This window comes from Vanellus vanellus (assembly GCF_965231255.1).
Source record: "Vanellus vanellus genome assembly, chromosome: 12".
Lineage (NCBI taxonomy): Eukaryota > Metazoa > Chordata > Aves > Charadriiformes > Charadriidae > Vanellus > Vanellus vanellus.
The window spans coordinates 20,379,447-20,394,033 of NC_138917.1; positions in this window are offsets into that span (position 1 = coordinate 20,379,447).

The following is a 14,587-nucleotide window of genomic DNA, read 5'->3' on the forward strand; positions in this document are numbered from 1 at the left end:
TCCAAGCTTTCACAATTTAAAACGTGCCATTGCTCTGCCCTCCAAGTAAAGCCGGAGGTTTGAATGTTTGCAGTAATCACAAGGGGCTCTTTGAGCCAAATATACACATGCAGAAGTCATTTGTTTTCAAATGTCCCATTCCCAGTCTGGAGTACATCCAGAATGGTAAAGACAATGTCTAGTCTTTGGATCAATATGCTTTAAAATCTTACCACTGAGATCAGTTAGTGTTAGGAAGGGTCCGTGTGGATGATTGGTGCAGTGATGAGATTTAAGAAAGGGTCATTCTACACAGTGGAATATAATCACTAAATTCATTTATAAAGCCTTCCGTATGCTTTGTTGAGGGCAACTTTTTATTTCTATTTGTGGCACTGCATATTAAAACCTAGGTTTGTACAGGTGAATTCTTATTTCAGATTCATGTGAGTCATCCCTATCCATTTAGACTTCAAAAACCCAGTGGAATAAGGAGTGAGCGTTCACCTCAGTGCTTCCTTGTGCTTGCAGGTGATATGTACAAGCTGTCTTAATTCAATTCTATCTGACTTCTCTGCCTATTACTCTTAGCATTTCTAATGTTTCTAACGTGCCTTTTTTTTGAAATGCAATCAAATTAAGGAAGAAAAGGTCAGTAATAGGAGATCTCCCTTGGAGGATTTTGTGGTATCTGACACCTGTATCCAAGTCCCTTGTGTCCTGGTGACAGAAGCTGAAATTCAGCTGCTGTGGTATTAACTTAATTTGCAGGTAGTACCACCTTTTGTGTGTAGTCATAAAAGGGAAAGTGAGCATTTTGCATTCAATATTATTCAAGTCCTTTACCCTGACATTTATTTTAAAATGTAGTACTGGTACTGATGAGTATTAATCTGCATTTTCAAGCATATTGTTTGAAACGTATTCCGAGATTACAATGGCTCAGTGTTCTGAGCCCCAATGGGGGAGGTTGCTTAGGAAGTACATGTGCAGGTAGGAGGTCAGAAAAAAAAGTTAAAAATTTATTTATATACTCTTCCCCCCAGAAAGGCCATAAACCTTTCTGTTACTTCAACTTTCCAAATATTCTATTGAGCGCAGCACAGTAGAGAAATGTTTTGGGTTGAACTCTGCCTATAAGATAATCGGTGTCTGTTGATTATTACTTTGCTGAGTAATGCAAAGTTTGAGGTTCCCAAACTTTTTTTCCCTCTACCAAGTCAAGTTTTGCTTCAGAGTACTTTCTTCACATGGCTGTAGCCACAAGTAGATGATGGGAATTTCTTTAGAGGCTGACACTGATTGTAGCTGACTGGAGAGTTAGTGTTCACAGTGGTGTGCTTGAAAAGCCAGAGCTACAGTTTGGAAAAGGTTTAGACCTGGCCAAACCGCTTTTTGCAAATCAGTTGTGTGGATCTGTGGGTATGAGCCATGGTAGATGGACTCAGCAAAGAACCTTCAAAAGTGGGTCCTAACTTAAAACAAATACTGCACAGTTTCCAGTGCATACTTCTTCTTTAAATGCAAGACAGAAACGTGTTATATAACTAGAGCAAGGAGCTGTAAGGTGGCTGCTGAATGTAAATAACTCACTAGAAGCCTAAGAGAGGGAGCAGCCAATGCACATTTGCCTGTAGACATCAAGGATGATTACAAAAGCAGTTGTTTTCTCAAAATTTGTTTGTCAGAGTTCTTGCAATTGAAAAGAGGGATGAATGTGGTAAAACAAGGCAGCTATTTGGCTTCCAAAAAATATTCACAAACATGGAATTAGGGCTTTTATTTGTTGTTGTTCTGCTTTGTTTGTTTTCAGATAATGTTGCAGCATAGAAAGTCCTGGGATGTAGAAAAGAATAATCAGTAAACCTGCATTTAAGTAACAGTTGACTTCAAAGAGTGTCTTTCATACAGGAGGAACGTTTTTGGAATTTAAATGAATTTGCTTTGAATTTACTTAGCTTATATTCATACCTTCCTTTCTTCTGTCAGTTCCTTGTAATTTCACTGATATATGTATCAACTGTGTATTACAAAACATAGTATAATGGTGACATAATTAATATGCCAAGCAACATGTGAAGGAACCTTGACAGGTTTGTGGTTTACCAATAATAGCTTTATGAGATTAGGCTGGAGATCTCAAACTGACCTACATGAGTTGTTTACTTAATTTCTCATAATGGTGAAAATCAAGTTGTGTTATCAGCTGAGTGAGCAGCAAAGTCGTACTGTCTTCACTGCTTACCAATTGGGCTTCTTTGCCTTAGTGGAGCCAGTCATAATTCTCAATTAGTTTTAGGATAATAACTTCAGAGAGTAATTGAACTCTGCTACAAAATTACTTCTTTAAATGCACAAGACAGTCAGAGATACAAAGGAAAAATTATTCATTAGGAAAAATGGAACATAGAACAAAAAAACAGAACACAAACTTTTTTATTTTAGTACAAGATTTTTTTGTATTTGGAAGGATGAAATGGCTTAGTCTGGTATGTAGTAGCCTTATGGCTTTTGCCCTGTAGTATTTCCCATCAAAACAGATCAATAATCCTGTTAACCAGAATGAATAGTGTAACCAGCTGGTGTTACCTGCTTTCAGAGTCCTGTGCGGGTTCAGCCCAGGCCCTGACCAGCTTGACAACACTTACTACAAAATACATCAGCAGTACTTCGGAACTTGGTGGTTGTTTTGGCTGTAGGGCTCAAGAGGGAATGAACATGGCTTGTAAATAAATGACTTCTCTTCCCTAGGAAAAGGTCGTTCACTTTTGGGTAATGGTGTAGCTTGTGGATTATGCTCATCTGTGGGTATCTTTGTGATAGCAGTCTGCTACTCATAGCTAAGGCAGTTATTTCTCTCAATCACGTTACAATGAGTTGTCGTTTTGGACATAGACACAAGTAATTTCTTAGACATAAGTCACTTCTTGTTACTTGTAGCCAAGACACACTGGAATTTGAAGTTCTGCTTCCTGTGCTGTACTGCGTAGCTCTATGTCAATACATGAGCCTTCTGGTCTCTTGATTTTCAGCTTAACAACTATCAGATTCATATAACAAATTCAGAACAAAAATTAAAGTTCTCTTTTGTGAATTCCCTTCACTAGAGTTAATTCAAAGGCTTTATTTCCTCAGTTTTGCTGGTGCGTTTACTGCACATAGAAATAATTATCTGAGATAAAAATCTACTGTACTTTGACTCCCGTTGATAGTGAAGCTCATTACACCCCCATTATAATTATTACCCTCTTTATGTATACCTCGTTAAACACTTCAAAAACAGGAATCCATGGGATGCTGTTTTAAGAAACTATTTAAGTGATCATGATGAATTATGTAAGATACTAACAGTATGTTCCTTCTTCATCACCTCAAATCTTACAAAATTTGGGATGCATAATAATCAGAATTATATAAATAATGTTATTCTATCTAACAGTGCTCTGATAGTTTACCAGTATGCATTTGTTTTACTAATGCAAATTTACTCTGGTAAATAGGTCCTATTAAAGGCAATGTAGTAGTACAAGCCATTGCCAACAAATGGCATCCCTATCTGCAATACTCAAGTATGTCCTGTGAAGTGTAGCATTGGCAAGAGGCAGTTAGAAGAGGCAGAAATGTAACTAATAGCTAATAAATAATAAAGATAGCTTTGCCCTTAAAAAAAAACAACAGTTGCTGTTTCATCACTGGAGCTGTACCGTTGGCAACACAGACGGTCAGATAGTGGTATGTGCAAACTTCAGGTTTGTAATGGGGATGAGATAACCCAGAGCCAAGGAGATGAAAAGTACCAGAAATGTAGCATTCCACAACTTATATCTTTTTCTTTGACAACTGGCCTGTTACATGCAGGCAATAATGCAAACTTACACTGGAATATGAATTTCATTTCAGTGCTGAAGAGCTTCACTTCCAGGATCATAGCATTCAACACAGGAAGGCCTGCTTTCGCAGTAAAGACAATTTAATTTTTTTAGGAATGTATTTCTGCTCTACAAAATGACTCCTTAAAAACTGAACTCTGAAGTGAATCACAGTGCAAAGTGAGTTTATTTAACAGCAGGACAAGACGATGTTGGTTTGGAAGATCTAGCAAAAGTCTTTCCAGCTTTAGGCAGCGCTATTAACCAAGATTCTGCTGTGTGAATGCTGTACTTAGCACTTTTATAACCCTAATAATTTATATGGGTATTGTACATGTCTAAGGATGCTCTTTGAAAATAATGGACTGCACAGTCAGTCCGGGGAATGGAACAAACTTGACAAATACATCGATGCAGCTCTTGTAAAACCAAAACCCCATTTAACTTGCCATGGTAGAGCTGGCTGTATAGAAGCTACTAACACTGAACTTTGTGAAGGCTAAATTAGTTGCTTCCACTGTGAGTATGCATCAGAGATCTGGTAATAAAAAAAAAAAAAGCCTTTTTTTTTGTTTTTCTGACTATGTTTGACCAAATTTTAACGCACTTGGTTTTTTCTGCCCTGGAAGAGGAGTATTTATTTGTAGTATCTTATCTTCTTGCTAAACAGTTGCAACAGTGAAGCTTATCTGACTGAGTAAAAGCAGCAGTGAGGATCTAGGATGCTTGCTTTACATCCTAAATGTAATACTGAGATCAAGTGTACATTGGAGTAGGCCCAATCAGTGCCTCTGGTTCTCTAAAATTTGTTATTTGGATTGAGATCTTATTTAGACTTGTCTTATGTGCTAGTATATGGACAATATCAGGCATGAAATATCATGCATGAAAGTCTAATCTGGAAATACCATGCATTCGTGTGCACAGCTTCTGGTTATTTATTAAGTAACAGCTGTTTCAATTAAACATTTGACTTTCAGTCACAATGAAAAAAATGGTATAGTTTGACTCAGTAGAATTTTTTAAAAAGCATATTAAATATTTAAACATTGTTTTTTCTGCTGATGGCTGAGAGGCATCTAGTGTGCATCATCTGTTGGTGATCACACAAGAACGCTGCAGGGATTCCTTTTAAATATGTAAATAAACTACTCTGCCCTTCCTGCTCGTTCTGGGTATAGAAAACTTGCTGATTTCATTGTAGTTGCAAGAGTAATTAAAAAATGTAGTTGCAAGGGTCAGGGGTGTAACGTGAAATATCTGTACATTGTCCTGATCTTCACAACTGCATTTAATAATGGAAAACCCATAAAAAAATACCGTATTTTTAAGGAAAATATAAGTCCACAAAATAGTAAGGTGAACTTTGTATGCAGATATGCATACCTAAATAAAGTAGCTGCTCATTTTCACTTGTTCATTGTTTTTTCCTTTTAAATTCTTGTCACGTTCTTTTACTGGCTTATGCTGTTCTCTGATTTAGTGATAGAAGTGTTAGAATGTTCATATTTAGCATAGCTTCTCTTGTTTCTTTTCTGAACATGGACTGCTTTGAGGAACAACACCACAATTTTGACATTTCAGGGTATGTTATGGATTAAGCATCGTTTTTTCCATGCTACAAAAATCAGATTTCCCTTTACTGTTGTTTTTCCACAGAGATATAAAATCTTTTAGCTTAGAAATAAGGTTCCCCTCTTCCTACCCCTCCTCAGATTTTGCATTCACTTTGTTCTACCAAGTCTGTTTTGTCATGTCCCCCGCCTCAACTCATGCACAGAAACACAGTTATGTATGTGGAGTAGGAATCTCTGAAACATGGAACCTGAAAGGCTGGAAGCATCCAGACGTGAGCCAAGATCTATTCTACCAGCAGAAAATACAGGAGACTCTTAGGCAACATAGTGGAGAGTGCCAGAAACCTGGTTCGGATCAGGCGGCATTAGTAGACTTCAAAGGATGCTTTGTAGCTGAACATTGCTTCCTGTGCTGTAACAGTAAGGCGTTCAGAACATACTGAGCATGTTTCCCAGTTTGTCAGGAAGGGAAAGAGGAAGGATCAGCATTTTCCGTATAACCCAATGCTTAATAAAAAGCAAAATAAGTTTTAGGACCAGTGGGAAACATATTGCAGATTATTTTTTTTTCCAAGAAGGCTATTTTGGTGGCAAACATATTTAAAAAAAATGCTGCAGGTTGTCTCTACAAACGTGTAGAAGCATGCAGTTAGACAGAAGTGGACTCTTGGCATAGATTTTACTAGGTAAAACTTACTGTTCTCCCAGAGATACCCAGTGTAACGGAGTACTCCATTGTAGACAGTGAAGAGTTGAAATAGGTCTGCACCATTGTTCTACGATGGGTTTTGTAGTTGTAAGATGGCATGTGGCTTCCTAGAATAAACCTGCACAAAATCTACTCTCTGCTTTCTTAGGAGTGGTTTTAAGATAAATCACCAGATTTTGTGGTTTTAAATATTTCATTCATGAGTATTTGAGTGATGAATAGCTTTGTAATATCTGAGCAAAATTCAGCCATGCTGTATGTAAAGATGGCAACAAACGTTCTTAGACAAAGTGCAAACTGATTGCATGGGATATTAAAAAAAAAATCATATATTTCTAACTGTCTTTTTTATGTCTTACTCCGTAACAAGAAATTGTAACAAGAAATGAAAGTATGAGGGGATCGGTGTACTTTAGTCTACCAGTGTGTTACAGTGAAATGGCTTTACAAATGAGTAAATAAAATATTTTGCTTGAATTTGTTACCACATTTGAAAAGTCAAAAGTGTAGAGTGCTCTGGGTTGTCTGGGTTTTTCTTAAACTGAATTTTAATAGACTTATATTTAACTGAGACAGGCTGAGTATTTTTATTGCATATATCTCAGAGCAATTTAATCTTAAAAAAAATCTTGAGTTTGAATTTTCGCATTTTTGTCAGAGAGGCTGATGCGGTAACAAGTTCTGGAGGAAAGGTTCAGTATTTATGTACTGAGTTTTGAGTAATGCTGATTCTTTTATGATTCTCCACCGTACATTTAGGTCTCTGTGAATCCTGAGGAAATACGACTTTGTCAGTAGAGCAGGGAACTGTGAGTTAAGGAGTCTAATCTCAGGGTTTCCATGAAAAAATACTTAAGTTACAAATGCTCTGTTTTTCCAATTTTTCACTTGTAGAACATAAATCAATGTACTTCAATTTTCTTTATAGGGGTAGCTGTATTTTAATTCAGTTGAGTTGTATTTTTATTTCCTTTATAAAGTATTTTGAAAGTTGTAGCAGGGCCTTTTTTACAGAAAACCAGATATTTATTGGCAAGGATTTGTGCTGGATTTACTGTAGGCTAAGATAACTCTTCTTTGCCAGCTGTTAAGAACAACTTCAACAGTATAAAAATATCCACTCTGGGGAAAATTGATTACTTTATAATTCTATCTGATCAGCCATATTGGACTAACCAGAAGCCTGAAGGCTTAAAGTGCTGCTTGAGAAAGTACAGCTTTTCATTTTACAGGGAGCCGGTGCCCCCTGACAATTTATGGACTAGGCATGGCTGCAGTCAGGCCTCTGCGGGTTTTAGAGGGTGAAAGATGAGTAGGAAAAGTTTTTATCTCCAATTCTGTCTTGGGCACCCAAAGCTAATATTGTTCCATTTAACTAAGATTTGTCAAACAAACCATCTACAAAGATCAGATTTATTTAGCCATTATTGAATTACTCCAGCTCCTGTAAAATACGAGGCTAAAGCACACTAAAAGGTGATTTTGTAAATAGAGTTCATTCCATTTCTATTGTATAAACAGAGCTTAGTGTCACAGATTCATGCATTTGTATGCTGCAGTTGTCTCACTACTGAAGTACACCAAATAAGGTCTCAAAATAAGAGTGTTTAGCTTTCTAGGTACTGAGTGAGATCACCAAGTGGTGAGATGAATTTTTTTTTGTCTAGATCTTGCCTGATAGCAAAGCTTTTCTGAAAACGTAAAGCTGTATGAAGTATTTGCTGTTATTTTCAGGCATTGGAGAATATGCTGTTGATTCTACTTCTTACCAGTTCCTAAGGCTATAAATATGAATTGATAATTTGGAAATACGTGATTGTATCTCCTGTACAAGAAGAGACAGTTTTGCTGATTAAGATTTTTTTGTATGAATTCCTGAATAAGTTACTTAAATGATGCACTTAAATTTGTTTTAAAGCAGTGTCCTTGCTGATCATAACTGGCATTGGTGGTTGTGTTACTTAGTTTGCATAACCATGATATTCTTAGAGGCATTTGTGACATTGGTGCCTCTAAAATACAACAGAAACTGTCGTTCTGTTTCTTTTTCCACTGAAATAAAAATAATTTATCAAAGTTTCTGGAGTTCAGATTTTTAGATTAGTCTTTGTGCCATACAGTGAAGTAGAACTAAATGACCTAATAAAAAATGCCCACATGGCATGTATCTGACTAGTGAGCTTATTTTACAGGCTGGTATTGGTGCCTTCACATTCAAATAACAGAATGCACAATGTGTTGGAGGTATATTTTAGAATTTGGAGTTGGATTGGTGAAGTTCTCTGGGTTTGGGTCAGGCTTGCTGGGAGCCATTAGTACAGCTGGTACGTAGCTTGGTGTAGACACACCAATTGTCTGTTCATTGTTGGGATTGCAGTTTATATCTGTAAAGTAAAGAATATCTTCTAGGCTTGAAAGATATGATGTGTTCCTTCTCCATTTATGACTCCGGATGTAACTTTTAAGCAAGTAAAATCTTTAGTGTCCGGGTGGAATCAAGGTTGCTTGCAGGAGTATAAAAGCTGGTTGTTTTCTGCAATAATAAATTCAGCTTCAATTTTCCATCCGTTTTGAAAGAAAAAAGGGACAAAACTGTCATGTTTTTCAATTGGTTATCATTGTTTGGATATATGTTTAATGTGTGTTTCCATACATTGACATAATTAAATTTATATTTCAATATTAAGTTTAAAGCTTAATCCAATTTAATTTAGGTAGCAGAAGGTGTGTGGGTATGGTTTTTGGCCTAGGAGTATGATCTGGGACTTCCAAACTGAGACGATTTGCTCTTGGAAATAAGACTCTGTTGCCATGCCACATTTAACTGTAAAGCACAGAGCAAGCTTTACAGTCTGATCATAAGCAAATTTTCAGCTCTGCGACAGAAAATCTCCTATTTGGGGTGAGGAGGTATATAGGATACCCTGCCAGCATGAAGCTTAGTTTCTCTGCTAAGGGCACTAAGCAGACCAGGTACAGCCAATCTTTTTGACAAATGAACAGGATTACTGCATCCCATTCATTGTGGGCAGGCTGTCATACAGGTGACAAGAGCTACCTTTGCCACTGCCGATCCAACTCCAGTAGGGGGTGCTCCCTTACAGAAGGGCTGATTTGCTCTGAGTAGTCAGTAGAATTCATAGCCCCATTTTAGGTCCCTTAACCACAGCCTCGGTAGGTTAATAACAGCACCGTATCTGCTTGAACGTACAGCTTTTACAGAAATTGAGTGAGAGGCATCATTGAGGTTCCAATGACTCCTTTTGAAAATTTAACCCAAGTGCTCAATACCTCTTTATTTTGAACAGAGATTGCATCATCAAGCCTCACTAATTACACCAGAGGCTTGAGCAGGCTCTGTGAACTTGTGGGGATGGGTTTTTTCTTTTTTCTGCAGACACGTACTTAACTGCTGACATCGCTGGTATTCAATGAGACTTGTAAATTCATGCTTCTTAACATTTTATTTTTTACAGATTAGTTCAATTAAGCTAGACATCTTGTTTATAATGGCTTCTTGCCTGATGGCAGTCTATGGACATAAAAGAGACAAGCTGCAGAGTAGCTAGGCAATGTTTGGTTACCTTCTTTAGAAAAAAGGAAGAATGTTTAGGGAGAAACTGGTAAATGAACATCACAATGGCAAGTCTGCAGAAACATTTCCCGCCTTCCCTTTTCCTTCTGACAAATCCTTAGTTTGAATGGGTACTGCTTTATTCATCAGTATCAATAATACACCTAATTCAACTTCTCGTATCATAGTAGATCCACTAAGATTTTCATAAGCTGTAAACTGTTACTGACTTAAGTGGAAGTTAAGATAAGCCAGTATGTGCTGCTTAAATTCCCTCACCCTACATCTTGAACTGCTTCATGGAATAAGTCTTATACAGAATGACAGGATTTCAGTTAAAACATCAGGCTGTGAAGTGACTGATCACAAGGGAACAAGAAAGTATCTCCTTTAGAGCCACTAACACCTTGAGATTGGCTGCACCTCTGTAATTACAGTCATGTAATCAAGCATAGAAAAGAGTTCATGTGTATTTTGCCTTTTGGAGTAGTTTTTTTTCAGAAGGGTAGTTAGATGTTGAACTAGACTCTTAATTAAAAGCATGTATAAGAATAATCAGGGGAAAATGACTGAATGAAGAAAGGACAAATTTATGAAGTGCATGTGGGAGCAAAACCAGATGACACTATGGAGGAAGCGGAGATTAAGTTGTGGTTTGTTTAATAAGCAAGCATGAAAGCCTGAGAGAGAACTCTCTCAGATCTCTCAGATCTTCATTTCACCTATTCTCTATTTCAAACACTAATTTTTGCTGTTTTGCATGGTGTAGCGGTAGCATTGTTGTAAGCTGTTTCACTGCTTCAAATTGCAATGACAATAATGAAATAAAGCTAACAAAAAGCCAACACAGTCTAAATAAACTGTTTTTCAATAATCCGGTTTTAGATACATGCTGCTATGACTTTCACTAAAGACCAAGCAATTGTCAGGATTCAAGAAAAAATAGTTTTAGTGAATGTTATGTGAATTACTACATGAAGATACACATAGAGTAACATTGCAAATCAGTTAGTCACGCAGTTTTATTGTATTTTTAAAAAATAACTGTTCTTGCAGTGATTTACATGTATTTTAAAAATACAGTTGAGATGTTAATAGAAAATTTGAAGAAATTTGAGTTGCCTGAATTTGAAAGTATATTTTAGTTCTCTAAGAAAAAGGGAGTTAAAACTTTTCTGACCGTTTCTAGACTGTCCGTGTAACCTTATTATTGCAACATTTGTTGTTGTTCTTCTGTTTCTCTATCATTTGTTGACTTGTTTTGCCCTTTATTTAGTTTGCAAGCTATGTTGGAGCTAGGAACATCTCTTTTGATCTATGGTGTCTCTAGCATACTTCTGGGCATAATTATAATCATAAAAATCTTTGAAACCTTTCCACCTGATGTCTTGTTATCACTAAAGTTGAGATGTTCTATACTGGCACTATTTAAAAAAAATACAATCTTTTTTTAGCCTTCAAACACTTAGACAATAATAAAAACAACTAAACAAGACCACAGTTTACATCTTTGTAGCGTACAAAAATATCTGTTTCAGTGCAGTATCTTAAATTCTCCCTTAATCTCTCAAACCTCTATGAATAAAGCATTGGATACCAAGTAATACCCTTCATCACAAGGAATTAGGCACTTTAGCTTTAGGCTGCATCTAAACCGTTGCATTAGGAGAGATGTTACTAACGTCATGTACTCACGTGGTGCCTTCCCTCACCCTTTAAGATCTTGCAGAGATAAAATGTCTCTCATGACTCTCTTCATTCTCTCTTTTTGGGTGGCTTTGAGGCACTAGCATGCATATGGGTTTGTAGCTGAGACAAGAGTAGGAAACATAGTTCCTGTTCGTGCCAGTGAGTCTGTAACAGAGCTTTGGCAAATTGTGTCATTTCCTTCATCTATAAGATTAATAAATTTGGATAATATTTTACTTCCAAGAAGAGTATTTTTAATTAGGGCCTCGATGTGCTGATGACTTCTGTCTGCAATATGCAAAACTTAAAAGGACATCCAGCTCATGATTCCCTTCTCCCTTTTCTGCAGCTATCATATTTTAAAACTTGCTGTGGTAACAGAGTTTTGGTACTTCAGTCTCATTAGTTGTGAGAATTCTATTAGAATTAATACACTAAAATGGATGGAATGTATCTCTGTACTCAAATCTCTACTGCCTCCCCACTTCAGCTGGCTAGCAATGAGGAATGCAGCTGGCACCTGGTCAAAAACTGTTGAGCAAATTCCTGATTTTCAAAGGTACTATCCTTGTTTAAGGCAGAGGAAGTGTAGGAGTCACTAGTGTAGCCTTGAACCCTCTCATTCAGTCCTTAGTGTTTACAAAGAATTACATTCTTGCTAAATTGTCTGTTATTAAAACAGACTTCAGTCTGAACCAATTTGCTTTATGAAACTTGCTGTGTAATCTTACCCTGGGAAAGGATTTCTGATTGCATTCCTTTTTCTTCCTTTTTTACTAATACACATGATAGTATGTTGTATCTCCAGTGAGCATGAATTCCTTAGATTCAGTATGTCCCCATAATCTGGATAATTGCTTTTGTGAAGCCATTTTAGTTGAGCGTTTTTTGGTTTGCTGGACAGCTGTTTATCTTGTAGGTTATTGATGCTTCGGTCCATAACAGAAGCGGCATGAGTTATGTTGGATTGATTTTTTTACTTCATCACATCATCGAGCAGGCGTTGACTACTCTATTTACAAAATTGTCACTTGAATTCACGTTTCCCTAGGAGTTGTAGCACTCTGTCATCATATGCTTAAGAAAACACTTCTCTATAAAAGGCCTGATTAGACAAAATATTATAGATCCATTGTGGGTCTGCGATTTATTTTGGTGTGTTATTTTAAAATAGTAAAAGTCAAATTGACCTTATAGTCTGCAACACAACTGCAGCTTTCACCAGAAAGGTCATTAGCCTGGAAGTTGGAATAAAACGTTTGCACTCCATCCTCACTTCACATACCCCAAAACAACAGTGTTCTGTTTACCCTTGGCACTGCTGTAAACAAGAACCTTTCTGGTCCACTGAGTGATTATGTAAAGAGGCAGGGCTTTTATAAAACATTTTAAGCATCCAATAGAACAGAGTAACTTCTTTACAGTTTTTTGTCTAATGGTAATTACATAATTGGACAGGTTTTAAGTTATTTTTTTCTTTCTGATATGTAGATGCCAGAGTCTCTTTTGAACATTCTCACTAAAGAGTCCTAAAAATCATTCAGGAAAACAAATCTGCTAGGCTTCCCCCTATTATCAACATCCCAAAATGCCTTTGGCAATGAGTAAATGCCAAGCATTTGTTATTTGGCACTTGACAAGTCACTCATTTATTTAAATTCAAACATGTTGCATAAGATTGTGTGAAAGTTATGCTAAGCTAATAATTAGAAACAACAAAAAAATAACCTCCCTTGATCCAACCTTTCAAATTTTCATCTAAATAGTACCATCAGGGCAAAAATACACAGGAGCATATATCCCATTAAACGTAATTGACTGCCTCGTGTTGGCAAAACGTGCAGTTGGCTGTGAGCAATTGCAGGGTGTTACCCTTGCACCGGGAAGGCTAGGTGTGTGCTGCTGCAGTAAAACAGCTCCTTTTTCTTCTATCCTTCCCCCGACTTTTTATCTTTAGTCAGGTTTTGGTGATCTTTTCCTGATAACAGTACATGCATATTTATTAAGCATCGTTGACTGTCTTCAAGATTCTACAGAAGATCTGAGATACAGCTTTCCTTGCACACCCAGGACACGGTAGTTAAAAGCAGTTTTCTGTTGTGGTACTGCCATCCTTTTTAATGCGTGCGCTTACTGACTCTTCCTTCTCTATAGTATTTGAGTACTAATTACTTGGTTTCGCTTTTGAAGGACTTTATAATCTGTTGTCCCCACCCAACCTGATTTTTCTCATTCTGTTTTAGAATTTGATTCCTATCTCCAGTCAGTTTTTGTTTTGAGCCCTTGTCACCATCTTATTAGATTTTTCAGACTAACACTTACTTGCTTGGCCCAGGGTTGCCTTTCACTTCTGGGAAGAAATATCTGTGAAACTATTCCATCTTCATCTGTTCCTTTATTAAAATTCTTCTTTGCCATGGTGCCTACCAAAAATGTGTGGCTACAAATCTGATCTGCTATGACTACTTTTAGTCCTGCTGACCAAGAATATAGTCTGAGGGAGCATTTTCTTATCGTTAATAAACAAAAAATATGTATGGTAAAAAGAGAGCTAGTTAAGCCGTGTATTTTAATGCCTTACTTCTCGCTTCTGACCTGTACGGTATACTCTGTGTTGGCAGTCTGGTGTTGCATGTTGCATGTGTACCACAATTAAAAATATGCTGACAGTAGGAACATAGATCAGTTGTAAGGGCTTGGTTTGAAAAAGCAGAAATATAAAAGGTGAGAAAAAAATTGAAGAATTGCATTTTATTCTGATTCTAAGGCAGCATTGTGTTGTAAAACTGTATTTCTCTCTTCTATGTCCCATATCATATTAAAGAGAAATGCCATTTTGTCTCTGAGAGCTCCAAATTTTGATTGAACTTCTACCAATAAATATTCATATGTGATTTTCATCTCTCCCAAGATGTGAAAAGTAAAGATGGCTTTTGAAGCATGGTCCAGTGTACATCTTTTGCTTATTTAGTGAATAGTCTTTAATCCATTGCTGCTTATTATTATTTACTTTCTAGGTTTGAAACCTGTAACAATACAAACAGGAATTCTGCCTTCATCACCCATCTAGCTTTGCTCCTCTTACTGCGTAACGTCACAGTTTCACTGAAAATTAAAAATTTGAAACCATAGTCAACAATACAAAGAGTATTTTAATTGATTTAAATCAACCCATTTTGTTTTCAAGAGC